Source organism: Lynx rufus, unplaced genomic scaffold (assembly GCF_022079265.1).
Source record: "Lynx rufus isolate CCGP_SWC_20201006 ecotype Redwood Valley unplaced genomic scaffold, mLynRuf1.p SCAF_10, whole genome shotgun sequence".
Taxonomy (NCBI): Eukaryota; Metazoa; Chordata; class Mammalia; order Carnivora; family Felidae; genus Lynx; species Lynx rufus.
This window is the reverse complement of record NW_025814824.1, coordinates 11,234,486-11,257,123: the sequence shown is the minus strand read 5'-3', so window position 1 is coordinate 11,257,123 and position 22,638 is coordinate 11,234,486. Positions and strand designations below refer to the sequence as shown.

Genomic DNA, 22,638 nt, shown 5'->3' with positions numbered 1-22,638 from the left:
GCTAGGAATGTCAACTGGTCCAACGACTACAGAAAACAGTATGGATGTTCCTCAAAAAATTAAAAACAGAACTACCACATGACCCAGTAACTCCACTTCTGGGTACTTAGGCAAAGAAAACAAAAACACTAATTCAAACACATATATGTACCCCCAGGTTCACTGCAGCACTATTTACAACACCCAAGATATGGAAACAACCCAAGTGTCCATCAACAGGTGAATGGATACAGAAACTGCGATGTACAGGTACGTTAGAATGTTCCCCAGCCATAAAAAAAGGATGAAATCCTGCCATTTGTGACGACATGGATGGGCCTCAACAGCATTGTGTTAAGTGAAAGAAGTCAGAGGAAAACAAGTACCATACGATTTCATGTGTATGTGAAATCGCAAAACCAAAACAAACAGAAATAGAGTCATAAACACAGAGCACTGATGGTCAGAGGGGAGGGGTAGCAGATGGGCAAAATAAGCGAAGGGGATTAAGACATATAAACTTCCAGTTATAAAAGAAATAAGTCAGGGGGGTATAAAGTACAGCAGAAGGAATACAGCCAATATTATTGTCCTTACTTTGTACGGTGACAGATGGTAACTAGACTCATTATGGTGACCATTCTGTAACGTATGTAATTGTCCAATCGCTACGTTATACACTTGAAACTAATATAATAGTGTACGTCAACTATATTTCAATAAAAATAAATTAAGGAAAAAAAATACAGCAAGGGAAAGCAAAGAAGTGATTCAGCGCTAATGAGTATTGATTACAGATAGGAAGTAAGTTAACTGAGTGAGCTGGTAAGTTGGTTGCTAAGGGAACACCTCCCTTGGGATAAAATCACACCACAGAGAGTGCAAAGTGTACATGGGTAAGGACCAGAGGTGCGGAAGGCTCTTTCCAGTTTTGGAGCAAGAACATGAAACATTAAAACAGTGGAAAGTAGGGCGTCTGGGGGCGCCAGTCGGTTAAGTAGACTTCGGCTCAGGTCATGATCTTGCCGTTCACGGGTTCGAGCCCCGTGTTGGGTTCTGGGCGGATGGCTCGGAGCCTGGAGCCTGCTTCGGATTCTGTGTCTCCCTCTCTCTCTGCCCCTCCCCTGCTCATGCTGTCTCAAAAATAAACAAACATTAAAAAGAAAAATTAAAAGAGTGGAAAATACCGGAGAAGGGAAGTTTAAAGACTTTCCGTCAACCCAGGCTAATTCTTTTCTACCATAAGGGTGTCTGCACTTGAATTTGGGGAAAAAGCCTCTCTCTTCCTTGGAATGTAGTGTGCACAAGACGCAGGACAGCGACCTGGGGCACTTCTCTGCAGTAAGCGGGCAGGTCCATGAACTTCCCACTGGAAATGGTGGACGTGAGAGGAAGAAACTATTTTCCGGAGATTTAAAAGAAAAGCCAAGGTTTATTCGCATAGACGTCCATAACAGCTGAGCGTGGGAGAAAGGTGACAGTTTATGCCTCCAGGTTTCTATTTCTTTACATTTGGTTCTATACTAGCTCATATTAAATGCTAAAAGTCAGCCACGGGAAAGCCTGGGACAAAAGTGATATCCCAACTAGCAAATACTCAATACGCTGAGGCACGTGTTTATTCACTAACCTTATTCTTTCGGTCTTATTTTCCTGGTTCTCGCCTCCCCTCCCCCAGATTTCCTCAATTGTTTCTACCCTATTATATTCATAAGCAATTTGGTCAGCCACCTCAAATTCTTTTTGAAATGAGCATATAAGTAAATAAAATCCGTAAATTTTGTAAGGTGTTATAATGATAACAGGTAAATTTTTTAAAAAAGGAAATTAGAGTGAAATAAATGGGCACTCTCTATTTAAGGGCTGCAAAACTTAATCTTGTTAATACGGCAATACTTCCCGATCTACAGATGCAATCCAGTCCCTGTGAAAATCCCTTTTCACAGAAACGGGCGACCGTTTGCTTTTAACGTTCATATGGAAACTCGAGGGACTCAGAAGAACCAAAACAATCTTGGAAAAGAAGAACCGTCTTGGAAAAGAACAAAGTTGGGAGACTCACATTTTCTGATTTCAAAACTGATGACAAAGTTACAGGAAGCAATACAGTTGGTACTGGCATTAAGAAGTGACCCATAGATCAATGGAACAGAAATGAGAGTTCAGAAATACACCCTTTTATAGATGGTGGAATTGATTTTGGACAAGGGTGCCAAGACAACTAAGTGGGGAAAGAATAGTCTTGTCAACGAATGTTAATGGGATGCACGGATATCTACATGCAAAAGAATGAAGCTGGAACCCTACTCCACACGATATACAAAAATTAATTCTAAATGGACTGAAGACCAAACTGTACGAGCTGAAACTATAAAACAATTAGAAGAAAATACAGATATAAATCTGTGACCTTGTATTTGGCAGAGGATTCTTAGGTAGGATACCAAAAGCCCAAGCAACCAAAGAAAAAATAAATAGGTTAAATTCATCACAATTAAAAACTTTAATGCTTCAGGGGCACCTGGGTGGCTCAGTGAGTTAAGCGTCCACCTCTTGATTTTGGCTGTCATGATCTCACCGTTTGTGGGTTCAAGTCCCACGTCATGCTCTGCACTGACAGCATGGAGACTGCCTGGGATATTCTCTCTCTCTCTCTCTCTCTCTCTCTCTCTCTCTCTCGTGTACCTCTCCCACTTGCACGCAAGTGCCCCTGCTCTCTCTACAAAAATAAATAAACTTAAGGGGAGCCTGGGAGGCTCAGTGAGTTAAGTGTCCCACTTTGGCTCAGATCATGATCTCACGGTTTGTGGGTTCAAGCCCCACGTCGGGCTCTGTGCTGACAGCTCAGAGCCTGGACCTTGCTTCAGATTCTGTCTCCCTCTCTCTCTCTCTCTCTCTGCCCCTCCCCTGCTCACACTCTTGTCTCTGTCACTCTTAAAAAAATAAAACATTACAAAAATTAAAAAGATAAACTTTAAAAGAAATTTCATAAAAAAAATTTAATGCTTCACAGGACGTCATGAAAAAGCAAAAAGACAAATACACAGAATGGGAGTCTAGTTTTGCAAATCATGCATCTGTTAAGCACCTGTATCTAGAATGTCATAACAAGGATTAAAACTTAATAATAAAAAGACAACCCAATTAAAAATAGGTAAAGGATCTAAACAGACATTTCACGAAGGAAAATATACAAGTAGCCCATGAGCATAAGAAAAGATGCTTGAGATCACTAATAATTAGGGAACTGCAAATCGAAACCACAAATCAGTAAGATGATCCCTCACACCCAGAAGGGTTATAATAAAAAAGCATGCATGAGGATGCAAAAAAAAAAAAAAAAAAAAAAGGTTGATTTTTTTTCTCATTTCATTGAAAAAAAATCAATGTATTTGGAGGTCTAGAATTTCCATTTATCCAAATATTTTATTTTATTTTTTTTTTTTAATTTTTTTTTTCAACGTTTATTTATTTTTGGGACAGAGAGAGACAGAGCATGAACGGGGGAGGGGCAGAGAGAGAGGGAGACACAGAATCGGAAACAGGCTCCAGGCTCTGAGCCATCAGCCCAGAGCCCGATGCGGGGCTCGAACTCACGGACCGCGAGATCGTGACCTGGCTGAAGTCGGACGCTTAACCGACTGCGCCACCCAGGCGCCCCTATCCAAATATTTTAAATTCAAGTTAAACCCTTCCTTCAAAAACATGTACCTCTCCATACACACCTCACACATCAGTCCACGAGTATATCCTTGCAATTATTCCTTTGTAGCCCAGGAACACATTTTTTAACTTAAGGTTTTTATTTAAATTCTAGTTACTTGACATGTAATGTAATACTGCTTTCAGGTGTCGAATTTCGTGATTTGTCACTTACATTCAATACCCAGGGCTCATCACAACCAGCGCCCTTGCTCCTTAATACCCATCACCCATTTAGCCCCTCCCCCATCCACCTCTCCCCATCGACCATCAGGTGAAACACAATTTTTTAATGGTGTTTAAACATATGCACTTTATTCCACCTAGAAGGCAATCAGTAACAGTACCATGAGTCACCATCTCTATGTAGGCACACTTAACTACCCTCCAGGTCAATAAATCACCTTTAAGGAACGCATATGGGAGTACTGCGAATGTGGAATTTTCCCTTGTCCACAGAGGACCAGACTTCTCTAGCAAATCCTTCATGCAAACTTTCACTGACCAGCGAAACGCCATCAGTTTGGAAACACACTGCCTCTTCATGAGAGACAACATAGAATGTTCTTTTTTAACGTCCTTTTCCTTTTCTCAACCCTTTTAGGACTTCCCATCACACAAAATTCAAACCCAAAGTCACTGTCACGTGCAGGAGACTCTATCTGCCATGGCCCCGGGTTCTCCCTTCCATTCCCTCAGCTCTGGAGGTACCGGTTTCCACCTAGTACTCACACGAGGAACTCTGCCTAGCTCAGGGCTTTGCACTTTCTGTTCCTTCTGCCTGAAATGCTTTCCTCCAAACCTGCGTAGTGTGCTCGTCTATTTCGTGCAGAACTTTGTTACGGACCGAATGTTTGTGCCTCTCCCGCAAATTCCTACCTTGAAATTCTAACCCCAACGTGATGGTACTAGGAGGTAAGGCGTTTGCAAGGTCATGAGGTCATGAGGTCATGAGGGTGGAGACCTGGTGAATGGGATTAGTGCCCTTGTAAGAAGAGGCAGCAGAGGGAGGCTTCCTCTCTGCCACGTGAGGATACAACGAGAAGACGGCCACCTACAAAGGACAAGGTGGGCTCTCAGCAGACCTACCAGCACTTCGATCTTGGACTTGCAGCTTTCACAACTGAAAGAAGTGAATGTCTGCATTGAGGCCGCCCAGTGGTGCTACATTTGTTATAGCAGCTGGAGCTAAGACAGTGCTCATAGGTATTCCTTGACCTCCCTTGGAGAAGAACACCCCCCTCCCACCGCTACCTCTACTCCACGCCTTGTCCCGCTTTAGTTTTTTCCCCACAGCATCTTGTATTAGATTACACGAGTAAATATCATATATTACACATGTACAAAATACACTAATGATCTTATTAAAGTTGTGTGTTAAATTATACACCATATGTTAATTACAAATTATATACTGCCCTCCCCGGCTAGAAAGGAATAATCCTACTAGCGAGAACTATGTTAACAGGCAATGACACATCTGTTGAACTGCGAATGAATTAAAGTTAGGGACCTCTTTAGAAGACTTCAGAGCACGAGCCATGGTAGCATTAAGGATTGCGCACCCGATGCACTGGGGGATGTCATGCCCATCGTTCTCCATGAGACCTGATCCAGAGGGATGGTTCTGGCGCTGGACCACCGGGCTCTGAAATCTGGCTGTGTGGCCTCCAACACCGTACTTAATGTCTCCGCTCCATGGTTTCCTCACTTACAAAATGGTAACTGTACCTACCTCACGGGTCGCTATGAACATTCAACAAGTTCATGCATGTTTATTGTTTAGAAAGTACCTCGAATGTACTGAGTACCCAGGTAAATGCTAGGTATTCGACAGCTTGGTTACGCGAGGGTGCTTCCTTCCCTTATACAACTTTCCGATCGTTGACGGTTTCCTCCGGCATTTCTTACAATGTTCAGTTCTTACACTCTACCCATTTCAATTTCTTCATGTTACTTTTTACCTCTGTGTTCTAATTCGCAACATACCAATGATTTATCACAGAAAGGCACATGCAAGGTAACGTACCAAATGACACAGAAAACTTTGTGACCACGACCGCCTCCGCATTTTCCTGTTCCTGCCACAATTCTACCAAAACAACTGTTGTCAAAATTTTCTGTTTCGGCTTCTTGGTGGTCATCTCCATGACCTGATCACATGCTTCAATGTCTCATTCTTGATTCATGATAGGAATTTCCACCATACCATTTTAATTCTTCTCATTACCTTCCTAATGCAAAGTACTCAAGTCTTCATTGGTGTCTCCACCCATTTTTTCCCTTGACTGAAGCAAAACTGCTTTTGTTCACAGACAACATGATTGTCTACATTAAAAAACAAAACCCGATGCATGCCACAAAAAGTTACTAGAATTAATACGTGAGTTCTGTACCTTACCCAAGAACATGTAAGGACGTCAAATAAACATGACTTGATACTCAACATCATTAGCCATCAGGGGACTACAATGTGAAAGCGCAATGAGCCACCATTATACACTTACTAGAATATCAAAGATGAAAAAGACTGAGTGTATCACGTATTGATGAAAATACGAAGCAACCGGAACTCTCACACGCCAACGGTAGGAAGGCAAGATGGCACAACTCTGGAACGCCACCAACTTTTAACAAGCCTATCTTAGTCCCCCGTTTTAGGAGATAAGGACTTTAGCACCTGTTTTCTCACCTCTCTCTGCCTTCATGTCATCCCACCTCCTGCCAGTGAGACTTTTACTCTGTGGAGGTTGCTACCATTTGCCATCTACCTACGAGCATAACCAAGTCCACCGTGCTTAGGCCACAGTCCGACTATAAGGGCAGAAAACCAAGGAAGTGCACCTGTATGATTATGATTATGCCACTAAGCCAACTTCCAGGTTGAGCAAGGAATTCAAATTTTGGCCCCTGACCCGAAGTCATGACTACAGATCTCACGTCACAACCCCTGTTCCAACGACGTTAAACTCTGTGAGTTCCCTTCATTTCTGATCCGGTATTAACCCATGTCAATAACTGCCATCCAACCCCTCTGCCACTTGATATAGGTCATCAGGTCACAAATTTTTCTGTCATTAAGTTTTCATCTCATTCCTCATTTAGGGGATGTCCACTGAGCTTCGAACAACTTCCCATAGGTATTAAAATAAAAGTGCTTTCTGGATGACTTCTAGGATCTTCTCCTACACCTAAAAAGGCATTCATGGCAACACTGACCATCTGTGTATGTGAGGCACGGCGTTAGGCGAGCGCAGTAAGGTGGGATGATGACAACCATCCACCGTACAATCGAAAGTGAGTAAGCAACGAACTTGTTTAATACACTGAGCAGATGTTCTAGTCTAGAACGTGTCCTATGAATTATCTGCTGCCTACGAACATTCAGTTTCTTTAACAAGTAAACCTGAGTTTCACTTTGACAGCCATGCACCTTTAAAAATAAAGGTATGCTGCTCTCCTCATCCATGACGAGGATGGGTTTAAATTCTGGAAGTCTCATCAGGCTTTGGCAAAGCATCCCACTTGTCACCCTTGACCCCTGGGAATAAGGAAGGAGAATTCTTTCACGGGAACCCAGTCACAGCAGATGTTACATCCTTGGCGTCAGAACTGCTTACCCACGGGCCATAAATGGGGCTGTCCGGAGCCTCACCTCCTTCTGCAGCTCTTACGAAATCACGTGCATGAGGCTTTTGTTCTAAGAACCTCAAAGGCCTTCATTTCGTGTGGCCTCACGACATGCCTTTGAACTAGCCAGGAGCCAGTGTATCGATTCTCATTCAACAGATGAGGGGGGAAAAAAACACACAAGACTGTCAAGCCACTTGACCAGAGGTCATCAGAATGTCAGGAGAAGGGCGGGATGAGCCAGAATCCTCGCTTCTCAGGCTGGAACTCTCGCCACATCCGGATTCAGCCTGTGCAAATGTATGCAAAATGCTGTCTAAAAACACAGGAAGCAGGACCCAGAGAAGCCAGGAGATACACTCTGTGTGAAGTAAGGGTAGGCACAGGGGAGCTGTCGGAGAGCTCTTCTCCTCCTCTCAAAGTTTCAAATAGAAAAAAAAATGACAAGACTTCGGCCCGCATTTTGTGGGCCTTTCTGTCAGCCAAATTTCATTTTTTCGGGGAAAGACGGAACATCCTACCTACAAACCCATGATAAGCAGGTACTTTCAAGTTAGTTCAAGGCACAAGCATGGGCAAAACTCCTTACAGAACTTTGAGTTATTCACCTTTATACTTCAGTCTTCTAAAATGGAATAAAGGTCTGGGGCACCTGGGTGGCTCAGTCGGTTAAGCATCCGACTTCAGCTCAGGTCAAGATCTTGTGGTTCGTGAGTTCAAGCCCCACGTTGGGTTCTGGGCTGACAGCTCAGAGCCTGGAACCTGCTTCGGATTCTGTGTCTCCCTCTCTCTCTGCCCCTCCCCTGCTCATGCTCTGTCTCTCTCTCTCTCTCAAAAATAAACAAACATTTTTTAAAAATTAAAAAAAAAAAAATGGAATACAGGTCAATCACAAGGGGTGGCTATAACACGTGGAAGACACTGGAGCCACCAGGGAGGGTGGGAAACACGGAGAGACAGAAGACGTGGTCCGTGCTGTCAGGCCTCTGCATCTGCTTGGTGAGATAAAGCTGAGAACAGATGAAAAGCCAGCCTGTAGGGAAAGCTCCCGACAAGTCAGAAGAGCAAGAAACCCAAAGGGAATGTGTGCCGAGAAATCCCTTCAGGGCAACTGAGTGTGGGAATTGGTGGGGTCAGAGAAGCTTTCCAGAACCATGGTACGTATGGGGGGGGGTCATGAAAATCTGATGCCATTCCCTTAAACGGAAAAGAAAATGAAAGATCCAAAAAGAATAGACGTAAGAAGCCAAGGTACAGAGAAGTAAGCTGCAAAGGAAGATAAGTGAATGAGGCTGGTTCTCAGACATTTTCTCTTCTTTGTCTCTAAACCCATTCAGCCAAGTCTCATTTCATCCACAGCTTCAGACACTGGTGAGCAACCGTAACACTGTCCCCATCCCGAGGCTCTCTCCTTAGAGCCATACTCATAAAGCTTCCTTCTAGACCTTCTGCCTGGTGTTCTACTCCATTTCAATCTCATCGACTCCCATGACCTGAAACGCCGCCCGGAGCCAGGGACCATCACAGCCAGTCTTCCCACCATAGGCTTCTCCCCTCACAGCCACACTCCACCTTGCCATCCCACGGGTACCTCAAACTCAAGTTCAAGGCCGGACTCCTCATCACAGCCCTCCTGCCACTGCCAACGCCTACACGCGGCCTCTCCCCAGAACCAGACCATCACTCCCCAACCTCTGCAGCCACTCCAGCCAGAAGCCAGAGAACCATCTTCCACAGCTCCTATCCCCTCAAAATTCACATGTGAGCGGTCACCCAGTCCTATCAATTCTCCCTATGACATCTCCAATCTGCTCACCCTTCCCCTCCCTCTCTACCTTCACTGGACCCTCATCTCCCCTGTAACTAACCCCCCACCCCGTCTCCGGTCCCTCCCCCTCCCTCGTCTCCCAAACTACGGCCCACGTTGCTGATCTCACATAAAACACGAGCTCAGCACTCGTCCCTGAAAATCTTCTAGCTGTTGCCTCATTGCTCAGAGAAGAAAAGTTCACACTCCTTAGCACGTCTAAGAAGATGTCCCCGGTCTGGCCTCAACACCCCGCTGCAGCCCTGTCTCCTTCCACCCACACCAACCCTACGCAATATGCAGTCACACGGCTCCAAAATGCACCGAAAACCTTTCTGACCTGTCTTCTTCTATGCTGTGCCTGCTAGAGAGCAAGCATTCAAGAAATGGTACCTGTAGGGGCGCCTGGGGAGCTCAGTGGGTTAAGCGTCCATCTCTTGATTTTGGCTCAGGTCACGAGCTCACAGTCTGTGAGTTTGAGCCCCAAGTCAGGCTCCACACTGTCAGCATAGAGCCTGCTCGGGATCCTCTCTCCTTCTCTCTCTCTACCGTGTGTGTGTGTGTGTGTGCGTGCGTGTGTGTGTGTGCCCACTCTCTCTCTCAAAATAAAGTTAAAAAAAAAAAAAAAGAAGAAATGGTACCTGCAGTCACACTATAGTCCTACAAGGACAGCAGGGACAACAATGATAATGAATGGTCCGTAAGGGCCAGAGTACGGATGGTTTTGTGGACCAAACAACAGCACTGAGATTTCGGGCACGGTAAAGCATTTAAGCGTCTGGGGGCCTGCTGGTGACAAAATTATAATCTCTGATAGCAGATATTATCAATGATTAATAGAAGGGGGGATGTGGAAGCCAATGGGGAACCTGCCACAATAGTCCAAGTAACAGGTGCTCGTACAGGAAATGTAAGTGAGAACAGAGAACAACGTGCTTTTGTTTAATTTCTCAGGACTTGGAAGCTGCACGGAAACAAGGGGAGCAAAATAAACGTCAGTGAAAGTGCTGAAAATAGGTTAAAAAAGAACGAGGGGATCTTTGATGAAAACTGAGAACTTGGGAAGGGAGACGGGTTCCGTTTTTTAAAAAGTGACAGCTACCGGAGACACCTGGGGGGGCTCATTCGGTTAACTGTCCGACTTCGACTCAGGCCATCATCTCACGGTTTGCGGGTTCGAGCCCCGCGTCGGGCTCTGTGCTGACAGCTCGGAGCCTGGAGCCCGCTTTGGATTCTGTGTCTCCCTCTCCCTGCTCCTTCCCCGCTTGCACTCTGTCTCTCTCTCACTCTCTCTCTCTCTCAAAAATAAACACTAAAAAAAAATTAAATTAAAAGAGGAAGGGGAGCTGGCAAGTTGAAAACAGACAGTTGTAGCCTAAGGACATCAGTTACTCACCCATTCAACCACTCTTTGCACTGGACACCTTGCTAGGTGCTGGGACAACAGCAGTGACCCGTACACAGTCCCTCCCCCCTGGGGAAATCACTTCCCAGTGAAGGAGGAAGACAAGGAAGGAACCAGTAAAAATGTAACTGCAGGGACTGTTAATGATCGTCTCTGGAGCTGCTAGGTGCACGTGTAGGACGCTTAACACTCAGTTTCCAAACGCTTCCAGACGTCTTCTGATTTACGCGGCAAGCGACTCTGTCTTATATAAAGTTTGCACAAGATGAAATGCTGCATCATGGTCACGTTTATAAATAGCCACTTGGGAGAGGGAGTTTCTGACAAACCACAAAACTGAGTAATGGGGCCCAACCTTCCACAAATCTCACAGGCTGAATTTCCATTCTGTTTTCTACAAACATAAACAAAAGTCATGTTTCCCTCTTAACCCTCAGCATGAGACAATTCCCATTTACTCCACTTTCCACAAATCTTCGCTACATCGTCTAACTGCATGTCTCGGGAAAAACAATAAAAAGGCATCATTTAAATACAGCTTGTTAAAGCGACAACACTAGTAGGTTTTTTTGTTTCTCTGTAAGGCATTTCTAAGCCTCCAAAGAGTGTGGTTCACCTCACTCCTTAAAAATAAGTTCCACTTCCCTGGGGCACCTGGGTGGCTCGGTCGGTTGAGCGTCCAACTTCAGCTCAGGTCATGATCTCCCAGTTCGTGAGTTCGAGCCCCGCGTCGGGCTCTGTGCTGACAGCTCAGAGCCTGGAGCCTGTTTCAGATTCTGTGTCTCCCTTTCTCTCTGCCCCTTTCTCACTCACACTCTGTCTCTTTCTCTCAAAAATAAACACCGAAAAAAAATTTTTTTAAATAAGCTACATTTCTCCATTTAAAAAAAGTTAACTATCTCATATTCACCTTCCTGGTTTTAGTGCAGGTTTTAAGTCTATTTTCCAATGGAAGAAGTACATCAGGAAACTGGGGAAATTTTTCTATGGCATTTTTCCAATGGGAAGAAAAATATCTTCAGTTATCTACTACCTCTAAAGGCATCAAAGATTAAAAATGAAGCTGTCACCAAAACACCCATAAATTACAACTCCGTTTAAGTTAAAAAGTCAAGCAAGTGTGCTCTATGCCACCATGTAGGAAACACATAAATATTTTATAAAAAGAAAAAAGAAACCATGAGTATCTCAGCCTAAGAGGTAGAAATTTATTTATCTGAACAGCCGCAGAACAGGGTAAGAAAAACACACTCTTTATTGGCCAAAAAAACAAAGTGAATGAGGAAAAACTAAATCTTGCTTGCTTTACATCAAGAACTCTTGAGGTCCCCCCTCAAAACCTGTGTTTTTCTCTTTTTTTAAAATATCAATGTCAGCGCCTAATACGAATTTATTTGGGAAATCATTCAGACAGCTTGGGTGCTATCTGGTTCCCAAGATCACAACAGATTCTCAACAGCAAACAACGAATGAAGGGGCGATCACTGCTGAAAGTCACAGAAAAAGGGCCGAAACAATTTTTTTTTTTCCAAGAAAAGGCAGATGCAATTTTCAAAGACGGTAAAGTGGGGCTGTTTGGTACAGGGGCAAAGAGCTTCTCATCCCTGAATAGATCCAAAGCTATCACTTTATTGTAGCACAAAAGACACGCTCTGTTCTGTGTAATCTTAAGAACTGGGGAAGGTTGTGACAACTTTGTGGGAATGTTCCATGCAAATGTTAGATGTGACAGATTAAGAGACTTCAAGGAGCAAGCAAACTCTTAGCCATCAGGAAATTCACTCCAGAAGCAAAACAGCCTAAGCGTTCTGAGTAGCCCAGGGTTCTCTGGCTTAAGCTCCTTTCCTTTTGTGATTGGAGAGGCAATTAAAATGGGCAGTCTCAAAGTCTCCGTGAATTTCAGGCAGGAAAAAAATAAAAAACACTGTCAAATGGTTCTTAACATATTTTTAAAGCCGGGTTCGTTTTTTCTTACAGTATTCAGGGTCTTGCTAAAATAAGTCAGTGCGAACTTTGGGATGAGGCTCATACGAAAAAATAGAGACAAGACCCCGTATAAAGGCGCTGTTTCACCACTGCAACTTACCGATCCCGTGTTAACAGGACAGGCTCGTAAGTTCAAGCGGGAAGGAACATCTCCGAAAATACCAGAACACATCTCATGTAGTACACTTTTCTCTCATGAGACGTTTCTTTTGACTGTATTTGTTGGGTTGTAGCTCTCTGGATGCGGGGTTTCAACACAGAATGATTTCTTAAAGGGCACTGACGTGGCCATAAAGGCTTGTACGATGGCCTCGATATTTGGGTTCCCTGTAATTCATATACTGAAATCCTAACCCAGTGTGATGGTACTAAGAGGTGGGGCCTTCGGGAAAGGATTAGTTATTGACATTGGGGCCCTTATGAACGGGATTAGTGTCCTGAGGAAGAGAAATCCCCGAGAGCCCCCTCATCCTCTCTCCACCAAGTGAGGGTCCAAGAAGTCAGAAGTCTGCAACCAGAAAAGGGACCTCACCCAACCCGGACCGGGCTGGTGCCCTGATCTGCGACTGCAGCCTCCGGGACTGTGGGAAATAACCCGCTGTTGTTTCTAAGCCGCACCGTCTGTGGTACTTTGTGACAGGAGCCTGAACTAAGACAGATTAATACCGGTCTTTTACTCACGGTTCAACTGTGACTGAGCAACTGAAAAGCCACGGGCAGAGATTAGTGTGGAAGAGCAAGTCCTGAGAGGCTATGCAGGAGTTCACCAGCCCACCTACCCGGAGAGCCACAGAGGCCAGGATGTGTCTGCTTCCCTGAGGACAAGGACGTGCGTGGGCGACAAGAATTCGGCCGGCACAGTCTAGGCCACCTCGACTGGCCTGGCTGCAGCCGGGTGATGGACGAGGGGAGGGCCAGAGAGGACTCAGGGGCCCGGGGAGGCTCTGGCTAGAGTCCAGCGGAGGGATGAGAAGCTAGGTTAGGACGGAATCAGCAGGAACAATGAGAAACAGACGGGCGGGGGAGATGTTCACAGGACGCAAAAGCAACAGAAACGGGAGGGTTGGATGCCCTGGGGTCAAGGACGGCTCCTGAATGTCGGCCTCGGGTGACCTGGTGGATGGCAGGGCCCATCACAGAGCTAAGGAACCGCATGAGAGGACCAGGGATGGAGAGAGACCAGCCTCCTGGTCTCAGACGAGTCAAATCTGAGGTGCCTTTGAGATACCCAGGCACGAAGTCCATAATGTTAATTACGTAATCTGGAGCTCATAGAGAGGCTCAGGTGGGAGAAACAACTTCTAGATTCACTTGTGTCTTCCTTTTTTAAGCTCTTCCCCCAAAACTTCATTTCGTGGCGCAACAGCGCGACGCGGAGAAAAGCATGTGGGCTTTCAAGTCAGAAAAGCCGCGGGGCGCCTGGGTGGCTCAGTCGGCTAAGCGTCTGACTTCGGCTCAGGTCATGATCTCCCAGCTCGTGAGTTCGAGCCCCGCGTCGGGCTCCAGGCTGACAGCTCGGAGCCTGGAGCCTGCTTCAAATTCTATGTCTCCCTCTCTCTCTGCTCCTCCCCTGCTCATGCTCAGTCTCCCTCTCCCTCAAAAATAAATAGAAACATTTAAAAAAAAAATTTTTAAGTCAGAAAGTCCGTGACTGGAACCTTAGCCCCACTCTTACTGGCTCGGTGCTCATGAGCCTGTGATCATCCGAACAGGTTTCCCTGTCCTCCACTGTTAACAGGGATGCTGGGCCCGCCTTCAGGTGCACGATGCAGATCCAAGAAAGAGCACTTCACATCACAGGTGCCTGGGATACGTTAAGTTCTTGGTCGAGCTGAGCCACACCATGGTTATACTTTTTTGCACGCCCCACAGCAGTGGCAGAGTCTGGGCCAGGTGTTCCGTCAATCTCTAGCATGTTGAACTGGCTTGAAATACCCTGGAAATTGTCAGAACACCGCCAGTCTCCTCTTCCCAGACAACCATCAGCTCATAGAATCATTCCTTTACCTGCTATCCTCCTGGAGTCACATCCAAACCTAAGTTATACAAAGAGCATGGCTCACCCTTCATCACCTAGATACCCTGGTCTGTCTCCCAGTCCTGGCAGGACCCATCACTTAGCAGGGCCATGACTATCGAGAGCTTTTAGGGTGCCCGGATGGCTCAGCTGCTTAAGCGCCCAACTCTGGATTTTGGCTCGGGTCACGATCTCACGGTTTGTAAGACCGAGCCCAGCATCTGGGCTACAGCCTGCTTGGGAGTCTCTCTCTCCCATTCTCTCTGCACCCCCCCAAGTGTGCTTTCTCTCCCTCAAAATAAATAAACTTAAAAATACTGAAACTTAAAAAATAAAAACTTAAAAAATACTTTCTATATATATATATATATATATATATATATATATATATATATATATATAAAAATCCTAGGGGCGCCTGGGTGGCTCAGTCGGTTAAGCGGCTGACTTCGGCTCGGGTCACGATCATGCGGTCTGTGAGTTCGAGCCCCGTGTCGGGCTCTGTGCTGACAGCTCAGAGCCTGGAGCCTGTTTCAGATTCTGTGTCTCCCTCTCTCTGACCCTCCCCCGTTCATGCTCTGTCTCTGTCTCAAAAATAAATAAACGTTGAAAAAAAATTAAAAAAAAAAAAGAAACATCAGCTGAGCCTTGAGAAGTTTTCACCTCACGGGTCCTAGGACCTGCCCCGTAGATGATCACAAGCTGTCTTAGGTATGCACTGCATGTACTTAGGAGTTAGGGATGTTGAGGCCCTGGTTTAACAGTTTTGGAATGTTTGGTTTCGTGCTTGAGAAGTTCTTAACAGTTTGCTGCCGTTTATTTTTGAGTGAAGAGAAAGGAATAATAACTCAACTCTCGAAACAGAGACCTTGCTTCATACTCAAGCCACAATCTAGTCACCTAAGCAAGCTCTGTTTCCTCCCCCTGGAGGACTCGGCATTCCCGTGCAGCCACGACAGCTAGTGCTTAAGAGCGGTCTTGGAGCTGCACCTGTTCGACTCCAGTGCCCTCAGGGGTGGTCCAGTTCATCTGCACAGCATGGACGGGACTCATTCAGTCATTCAAATACTAAGCAGGCACCTACTATGTACCAAATACTTGAGAAATTGTGTGAAACAACCAGGGCTTCTGCCCTCAAGAAGTTTCTACTTTTTTTTTTAACATTTATTTATTTTTGAGACAGAGAGAGAGCGTGAACAGGGGAGGAGCAGAGAGAGAGGGAGACACAGAATCTGAAACAGGCTCCAAGCTCTGAGCTATCAGCACAGAGCCCGACGCGGGGCTTGAACGCACGGACCGCGAGATCATGACCTGAGCTGAAGTCGGACGCTTACCCGACCGAGCCACCCAGGCGCCCCAAGGAGTTTCTACTCTTAAGCTGAGCAGGAGTTTGGGCAAAGGTGGTAGAAAAACAAGTGAAACACATACATGTACAAGTATCCATTGTGAGAAGTGACGAAGACAGAGGAAGAAGGTTCTCTTTAGGTCAGACGATCACAGAAGGCCAAAGTCCCAAGAAGAGGCACGCTTAAATCCATTAACTTAGAGAAGCTTGGGGCACCTGGGTGGCTCAGTCAGTTAAGCGTCCGTCTTTGGCTCAGGTCATGATCTCATAGTTAGTGAGTTTAAGCACCGCGTTGGGCTCTGTGCTGACAGATCAGAGCCTGGAACGTGTTTCAGACTCTGTTTCTCCCTCTCTCTCTGCCCCTCCCTCACTCACCCTCTTGCTCTCTCTCAAAAATAAACAAACATTAAAGAAAAAAAAAAAACACAACAACTTAGAGAAAGTCCATTCTTACCTGTGTACCTGAACCAAACTCCCTACTAACCCACTCCAGGTGCTTTAAAAATATGTCAATCTGGTACTTGTAAATAATAAAAGAAAGGGCACATTTTATATCCAGGTTAGAAGTAAAAAAAAAAAAAAAATCATTCCCAGGCATGCTGGTTAAAACGATTGGGTCTGGTGAATAAACACTGTATGTGATGAAAAATGAAGGACCCCTATCAACTGCTGAAACTACTGATGTTTTTTAAATGGACTGAAAAAAATAAAATCATTACAATAATTATGAAAACATCCCAGAGGTGTGAAGAGCATTATTTGTCTGAATGCATACATCATTCACTACCCATTTATTAAACCCCTACTATCTGCCAGCCCCGTGCTAAGTTCCAAGAATACAAAAATAAAACCTGGTGCCCAACCTTTCCCACTGATAAATATTAGCTCAACACGCATGAAAGGCTTACTACTCCCTCAAGCAGGTCATAACGCTGCTTTTCATCGCTCCAGTGTTTTCGTTTCCTACTTTATCAACAAATGTTAGGACCAAAGATCCAGAGCTGGACAGAAAGGCTTAAATATCACCTCGTTCTTACCAAATAATTTTTTTTTTACAGTCCTATCTTTCGTCCCAGAACTTGAGCTCCGATTCAAGATAATTCTACTTTCTAGCCCACTCGCCTCCGTGCCTGAAAGTCCAACCCTTGCCTGCAGAACCTCTACTGAAATACACATTCGCCCATTTTTAGTGGAAGCAACCGTGTCCACTCAATGCTTTGCAGTTCATCACAATTTTGCAAGTGCCTTTTTAAAACTCTTAGAGAAAACAAGTCGGTCTCCAGAAGTTGCTCGCCCACGATGTAAACTCCCCAAACACACACTGCACACCTGTCATTCATTCACTCCCATAAACAACACAGAAGACTTTGGACCAGAAGGACACATACTTTGCGTAGCTCTCCATTCAAGTACAAGTTGTAACTTAAAATAATGCCAAGGCGCTGCCGGCTGAGTCAACATGTAACCACGTGCCGATTATTATCCCTATTTCAAATACACCTTACCCAGGAGTAACCTCCTGTGAGTACAATTCCTGTATGTTCCTCTATCATGATCTCCTTTATATACCTCCTGCAAAACCAGACAGAAGTAGCTACGACTGTAACTGGAATACACAAAATCAAGCCTGTTTTCTCGGGCCTCATCTTTTATACTGAAAGGAGCCTGGCTGAATAAAATACTTCATCAATGGCAGCCAATGGTTTTCTACACAGTATTTCAAAAATTTCATCACTAATCTAGGTTTAGATGTTTTTTTTCCAAAAAGAAAAATATTAAATAAAACCAAAGGCTAGGTTTCCTCCCTAATTTTCCTTGCATTGAGAATTGCCATACATGAATCCACAAATGAACAGCTGAGCTACATAATGTACAGTTCTAACTGGGCAGCTTCTAAAAAAGAAAGGACTCTTTCCAACTCCGGTTAATACACTTGATACAAAGAACACATTCCTGCAACAAATACATTTAGGACTTGATGTTTTACAGTGTAGCTAATGAAGGTTCTAGCCATAGTAAAAAAAAAAAAAAATGTATTTTTCCCCCCAGGATATCAAACTTCAGACTCCCATTTAACTGAAGTACAAGCAAAATGAAAATGCAAATTAAACGTATACATATTAATGACTTCACTGGCTCTACAGCAAGGCCACCTTTGGCTTCTGGTTTTATTTACCAGGAAGAGAAGCCTGGAAAACCACCATACATTTGTATTTCTATTCCAACTGTTCCCTTTCTTCAAGCACTGGTTGGAACAAAGTATTAATTCTGAGTCTGATGTTCTACATAAGTCAGGAGAATCAGAGTGAATAGATGAAAACAGACAGACATTTTCTCTCTAATGGTGTCTGCTTGGATGAGAAATTTACAAATCTCCATACTAAATCGTTTAAAATTACGACAGTTTACTATTACTAGTAAAGAGAAGTTTTCTGGGGCGCCTGGGTGACTCAGTAGGTTAAGCGTCCGTCTTCAGCTCAGGTCACGATCTCAAGGTCTGCGAGTTTGAGCCCCGCGTCGGGCTCTGGGCTGATGGCTCAGAGCCTGGAGCCTGCTTCCGATTCTGTGTCTCCCTCTCTCTCTGCCCCTCCCCCGTTCATGCTCTGTCTCTCTCTGTCTCAAAAATAAATAAAACCTTAAAAAAAAAAAAGAAGTTTTCTGTTAATCTCCATGATTTTTAAAACTCAAGAATGCACCTTCACCACAGAACCCCCAGCACAACCTTAAATGTGAACCTTCCTAAGAATTCTTGCGAAACATAGGTGGGACCCTGAGTAAGCCAATTCACCTCTTGATGCCTCAGTTGTCTTACCCGTAAAAGCGACAAATCTCTGAACTATTTAACATTTAAATTCTTTATCACGAAGACATACACCTCAATCCCAATGGCTGGATCTGTTCACAATATTTAAGAACCATTCTAATTCTTCATCATTCTTCTGAAAATAAAAACACAACTTCTGTGTATATGGGAAGGAGGGGTGGAAAGAGGACCCTTAAAGGGAACAGAAACTAGGTTGGTTTTGTTAATTAGGTTTCCTCTGTGAAACCTCTAGCCAGTATTAGCAGCTGCTTGAAACTTACTCAAAAAAAAAAAAAAAAAAAAAGCGGTAGGTTTCTCCATCTCAAGACTCTTACAAAAGGGCATAAGTCAATGTCTAGCAATGCACAGCCAGCTACCCATTACTAACAACTAAGGGAGGGAAAGGGGAGCAAAAGAGCATGACAGAGACAACATGAGTCTATTGCCTACGTGGAGAAAGAAAAACTCTTCTTTATATGATGTATTCAGGAAGGAGAGAAACAGGCACCTGTCTCTGCCAGCTTCAGGAGGCGCACGTCCTGTAGGTAAATTACCTTATGGGTCAGCAGATGTTGGGAATTTACATGGCGAGACACTTGCTTTGTTTCACAGCATGTGCTTTCCTTATGAGTGATTTCATTCACCCCCTTCATTCAACAGCTATTTCTTGAGTGTTACTACATACAAACTCCAAAGCTAAAAATATACTAAAGGTATGAGTTGACTGGGATAGCCAAGTGAATCTTAATATGTATTTTACAGTAGATCAGCCCAGCAGGATATTTCCAAGTCAAATAGTAACACTAAACAATAAAGATGCTAAGTTAAAGTGCCCTCGGAATTTTCTCCCCCTCACTAAGTGGGACGTGGTCAGTGGGAAGGGGGAGTAAATTACAAGGGGAAGAGATAATTAGCTAAATCCCTTACTCAAGGCAGGGTGAACAAACTTTCTTTCCCCTAGAGAAAATGATTAGATGGATTAAAAACACATCGATAAGCATTATAAAATGCTAAGACTAGAAAGAGAAAAATAATTCATTTTTAATTTCTTACTGTGTATGTGGGACACTTGAAGCTCAGAGGTGGTATGATTTGGCCCGGGGTCACACAGCCAAAAAGAGTGCCTGAACTAGAACTCAGGTCACCAGCAGACACGGTTAATAGTCCCCCAATGTACTGCAGTATCCGTGATGTCCCCTCATCGCCATCAGAAGCGCAATGATGGCATCATTTGCAAAGCGGTGGACGGGACATCAAGAGCTCTGTTATCTTGTAACCTCCACTAGCTTAGGCAGGATACCATGGAAAAGTCCCATCCCGGTCTAAACCTCAGTTTCCTCATCTGTCAAATGTGAACAGTGATTCACAGTGAGACAGCACAGACCACAAGAAATGCAGAAGCACTCTGGCCATCGTGAAAACCTTAAAGTTCAGAGCCAGCACTATGGTGATGGGGGGGGGGTGTATTTCAGAGAACGTGGCTGTGACTCTAATTCCAGCCTCCTGTTACCTTGGTAAGTCCCTGAATCTGTGGGCCTCAGGTTCCCACTGCGAGTATGTGCTTAATAATCTTTGCGCTGCCTCCCCCAGAAATGGTTAGAATTTAATGAGCATTGAAAAACATTCACTAACAACAACGCACGGATTCAAAATGCAAGGTATTATTATTAGATTTCCTCTAGTCTTAATTTGGACAAAAATGTAATGTGGTTTTACCATTCAGTTCTGAACAGTTTTCTTTCTCAACTAAGATGTCATTATTCATGAGGCTCAGATTTCACCGCTTTCTCCCCGGTATTCCTAAGTCTCCACTCCCATTACTGAGCATGGAATGCATCATTCCCCTCAGCACCGAGACTAGGTGCAAGGCTCACTCAACGAACGTGCCACCGGCATGGGCTTGGCTGAGAAAGGCTTTTTTTCCCAGGGCCTCCTTTCAGCTGGAAATGCTCTGCCCGAAGCTTCCATGAACATTATTCTACTTCATCACATTAGAGGGGGGATGAAACCAACCCTTGGGCCTTTCTCCCAACAACTGCAGAACACTTCAGCCTTTCCACGGAAAAGAGACAAGTCTGGGTGGATGCTTTTCCCCCGGAGGGGCAACCGAGGATCCCCAAACCCATGCTCAGGAGTGCTGATGGGGAGACCCGATTTTTTTTCTTTGCAGGAGACTAACACGTTCTGAGGCCCAACCTGTCTCTCAAGGGTCATTCACCTTAGAGCTCGGGCCCCTGGGAGGCTGAAAAGGTCCTGCGAAGACGGGGTCGGTGGGTGTTTGGAGTATCCAACACTCTGCTTTTAAAAAGCATCAGAGTAACTAGCATTTCCTTGTTGAGAGCCCTGATTTTAGTACATCAGATGAAAGAATTCATCAGCCTATCCAAACAACTTCTCTGGAACAGGTTTCCACCCGACCATGCTGGGCACCAGAGACCAGGGAGCCGGGTCGGTGAGGGGGGAGGGGGGGCGGATAAGAATACAACGGGCTCATCTGCATAGATGCGAGATAAGCAGACTGGTTGTCTTCAGTTTTGGCGACTCCGGACACCGGCCTGGCATATCGAGCCCTGGCATTCTCCCTCTCCGTTGCCCCCACATTCCCACCCCTCGCCCCAGCTGCTGAAGCGTCACGTTGACGGGGCTGGGGGAGAGAACAACGCGAAACGCCCAAGTCGGCTGCTGCATATAGGCTGCAACCGTTCCGCACCTGTGCAATCCGGCTTCGGCGCCAGAAATGACCAGAACACCGACTCGCAAGCCCCTCTTGAGATCCCAGGGGCGCCTAACAAGTTCGCCTCTGTTTATTGCCCGGGGAGGGTGGGAGATCCCACCTTCTGCTGCCAAACTCAGCCGGTTCCTCCGAAAAGGGGGGGAGGGGGGGAGCTCCCCCTTACGTGAACCCAGAGAGGTCCCCGAGGGTTACTGCGGCCGGAGGGGATCCGGGCGGCGAGCTAGTGGGTGCTCGCGGGGAGCGCGCGGCCGTGGCCCCAGCGGAATGAAGGTCCCGCTTCGATGGCCACGCACAACCTCCACCTACCCCCAGCACTACGCCGACAAAGTGCGAACGTGGAGAGACCTCCAGGGTTGGTCAGGACGCGGAGCCCCCCCCCAGCCCCAGCCCTGGAGGAGGGTCTAGAGAGGAGGGGCCGGGGACGCGCAGGAAACTTACCTCACCCGGGCAGCATTCGGGCGCCTCTGCTGTCGAGACCAGTTGCGCCACAGTCTGCAAGTTGTGGGGATGTAGTTGCTTCCCCCCCGGCGCCGGGAGATCTGTGCCGGCGAGGGGCGGGAGGGGCCGGAGGGTCGGCGCGGGCGGGGGCGGGGCGCGGCGCGCGGAGCCGGCAGGTGCCGGGCCGGAGCCGCGGGGCCAAACTCGCCCGGGACGCGCCTCGGCGGGGGCGCGCGGCGGCGAGTGTGCAATGCGCGCGCGCCGCGGCGAGTGTGTGTGTCCCCGCGTTCCCCTTCCTTCCCCGCCAGTCCTCCGGCCACACGGAGCGGCGAGCGGGCCGCCGAAGCCCCGGCAGCCGGAGCCCCCCCTGCCCGGCGCGGCCTCAACGCGGCGCGCTCGGGGGCCGGGAGCCGAGGAGCGGCGGCGCCCCCAGGGCTCGGGCGCGGGTCCCGGCGCAGTGCGCGCCTGAGTCGGAGCGAGGCGCGGAGAGAGCAGTCGGCGCGGCGGCTGCCGCGGCTCGGGGAGGCTGCAGGCCCCGCCCGCCGGCCGCCCAGGCTCTTCCCCTTTTCTCTCCACCCCCTCGCTCCATCCCCGCACGCCCTGCAGGGGAGGCAGACCGGTTTGCAGCGGCGGCGGCGGGAGCCTCCGCCGCAGTCGGACTGGGCGCGGGAGTCGGTGCGGAGGGACCGGGCGCTCCGTCCGGCCGCCGCGTGCCTAGGACGGAGAGCGGGGCCGGGGCGGGCCGCTAGGTCTGGCGGGTTTCTCCAGGGCTCGCCACGGGCTCCCCGGCCG

At 46.6% G+C, this 22,638-nt stretch overlaps 1 protein-coding gene across 1 annotated transcript in view; it reads right to left on the bottom strand.

Moving 5' to 3' along the window:
- The window catches only part of PIP5K1B (phosphatidylinositol-4-phosphate 5-kinase type 1 beta), a 311,268-nt gene extending 289,301 nt beyond the window's left edge, over window positions 1-21,967 (bottom strand). Inside the window, exon 1 of the mRNA XM_047101751.1 lies at window positions 21,847-21,967. The gene's annotated coding sequence lies outside the window, so the exon portion shown is untranslated. The remainder of the gene's footprint in view (window positions 1-21,846) is intronic.
- Between the last annotated feature and the right edge of the window lie 671 nt (window positions 21,968-22,638).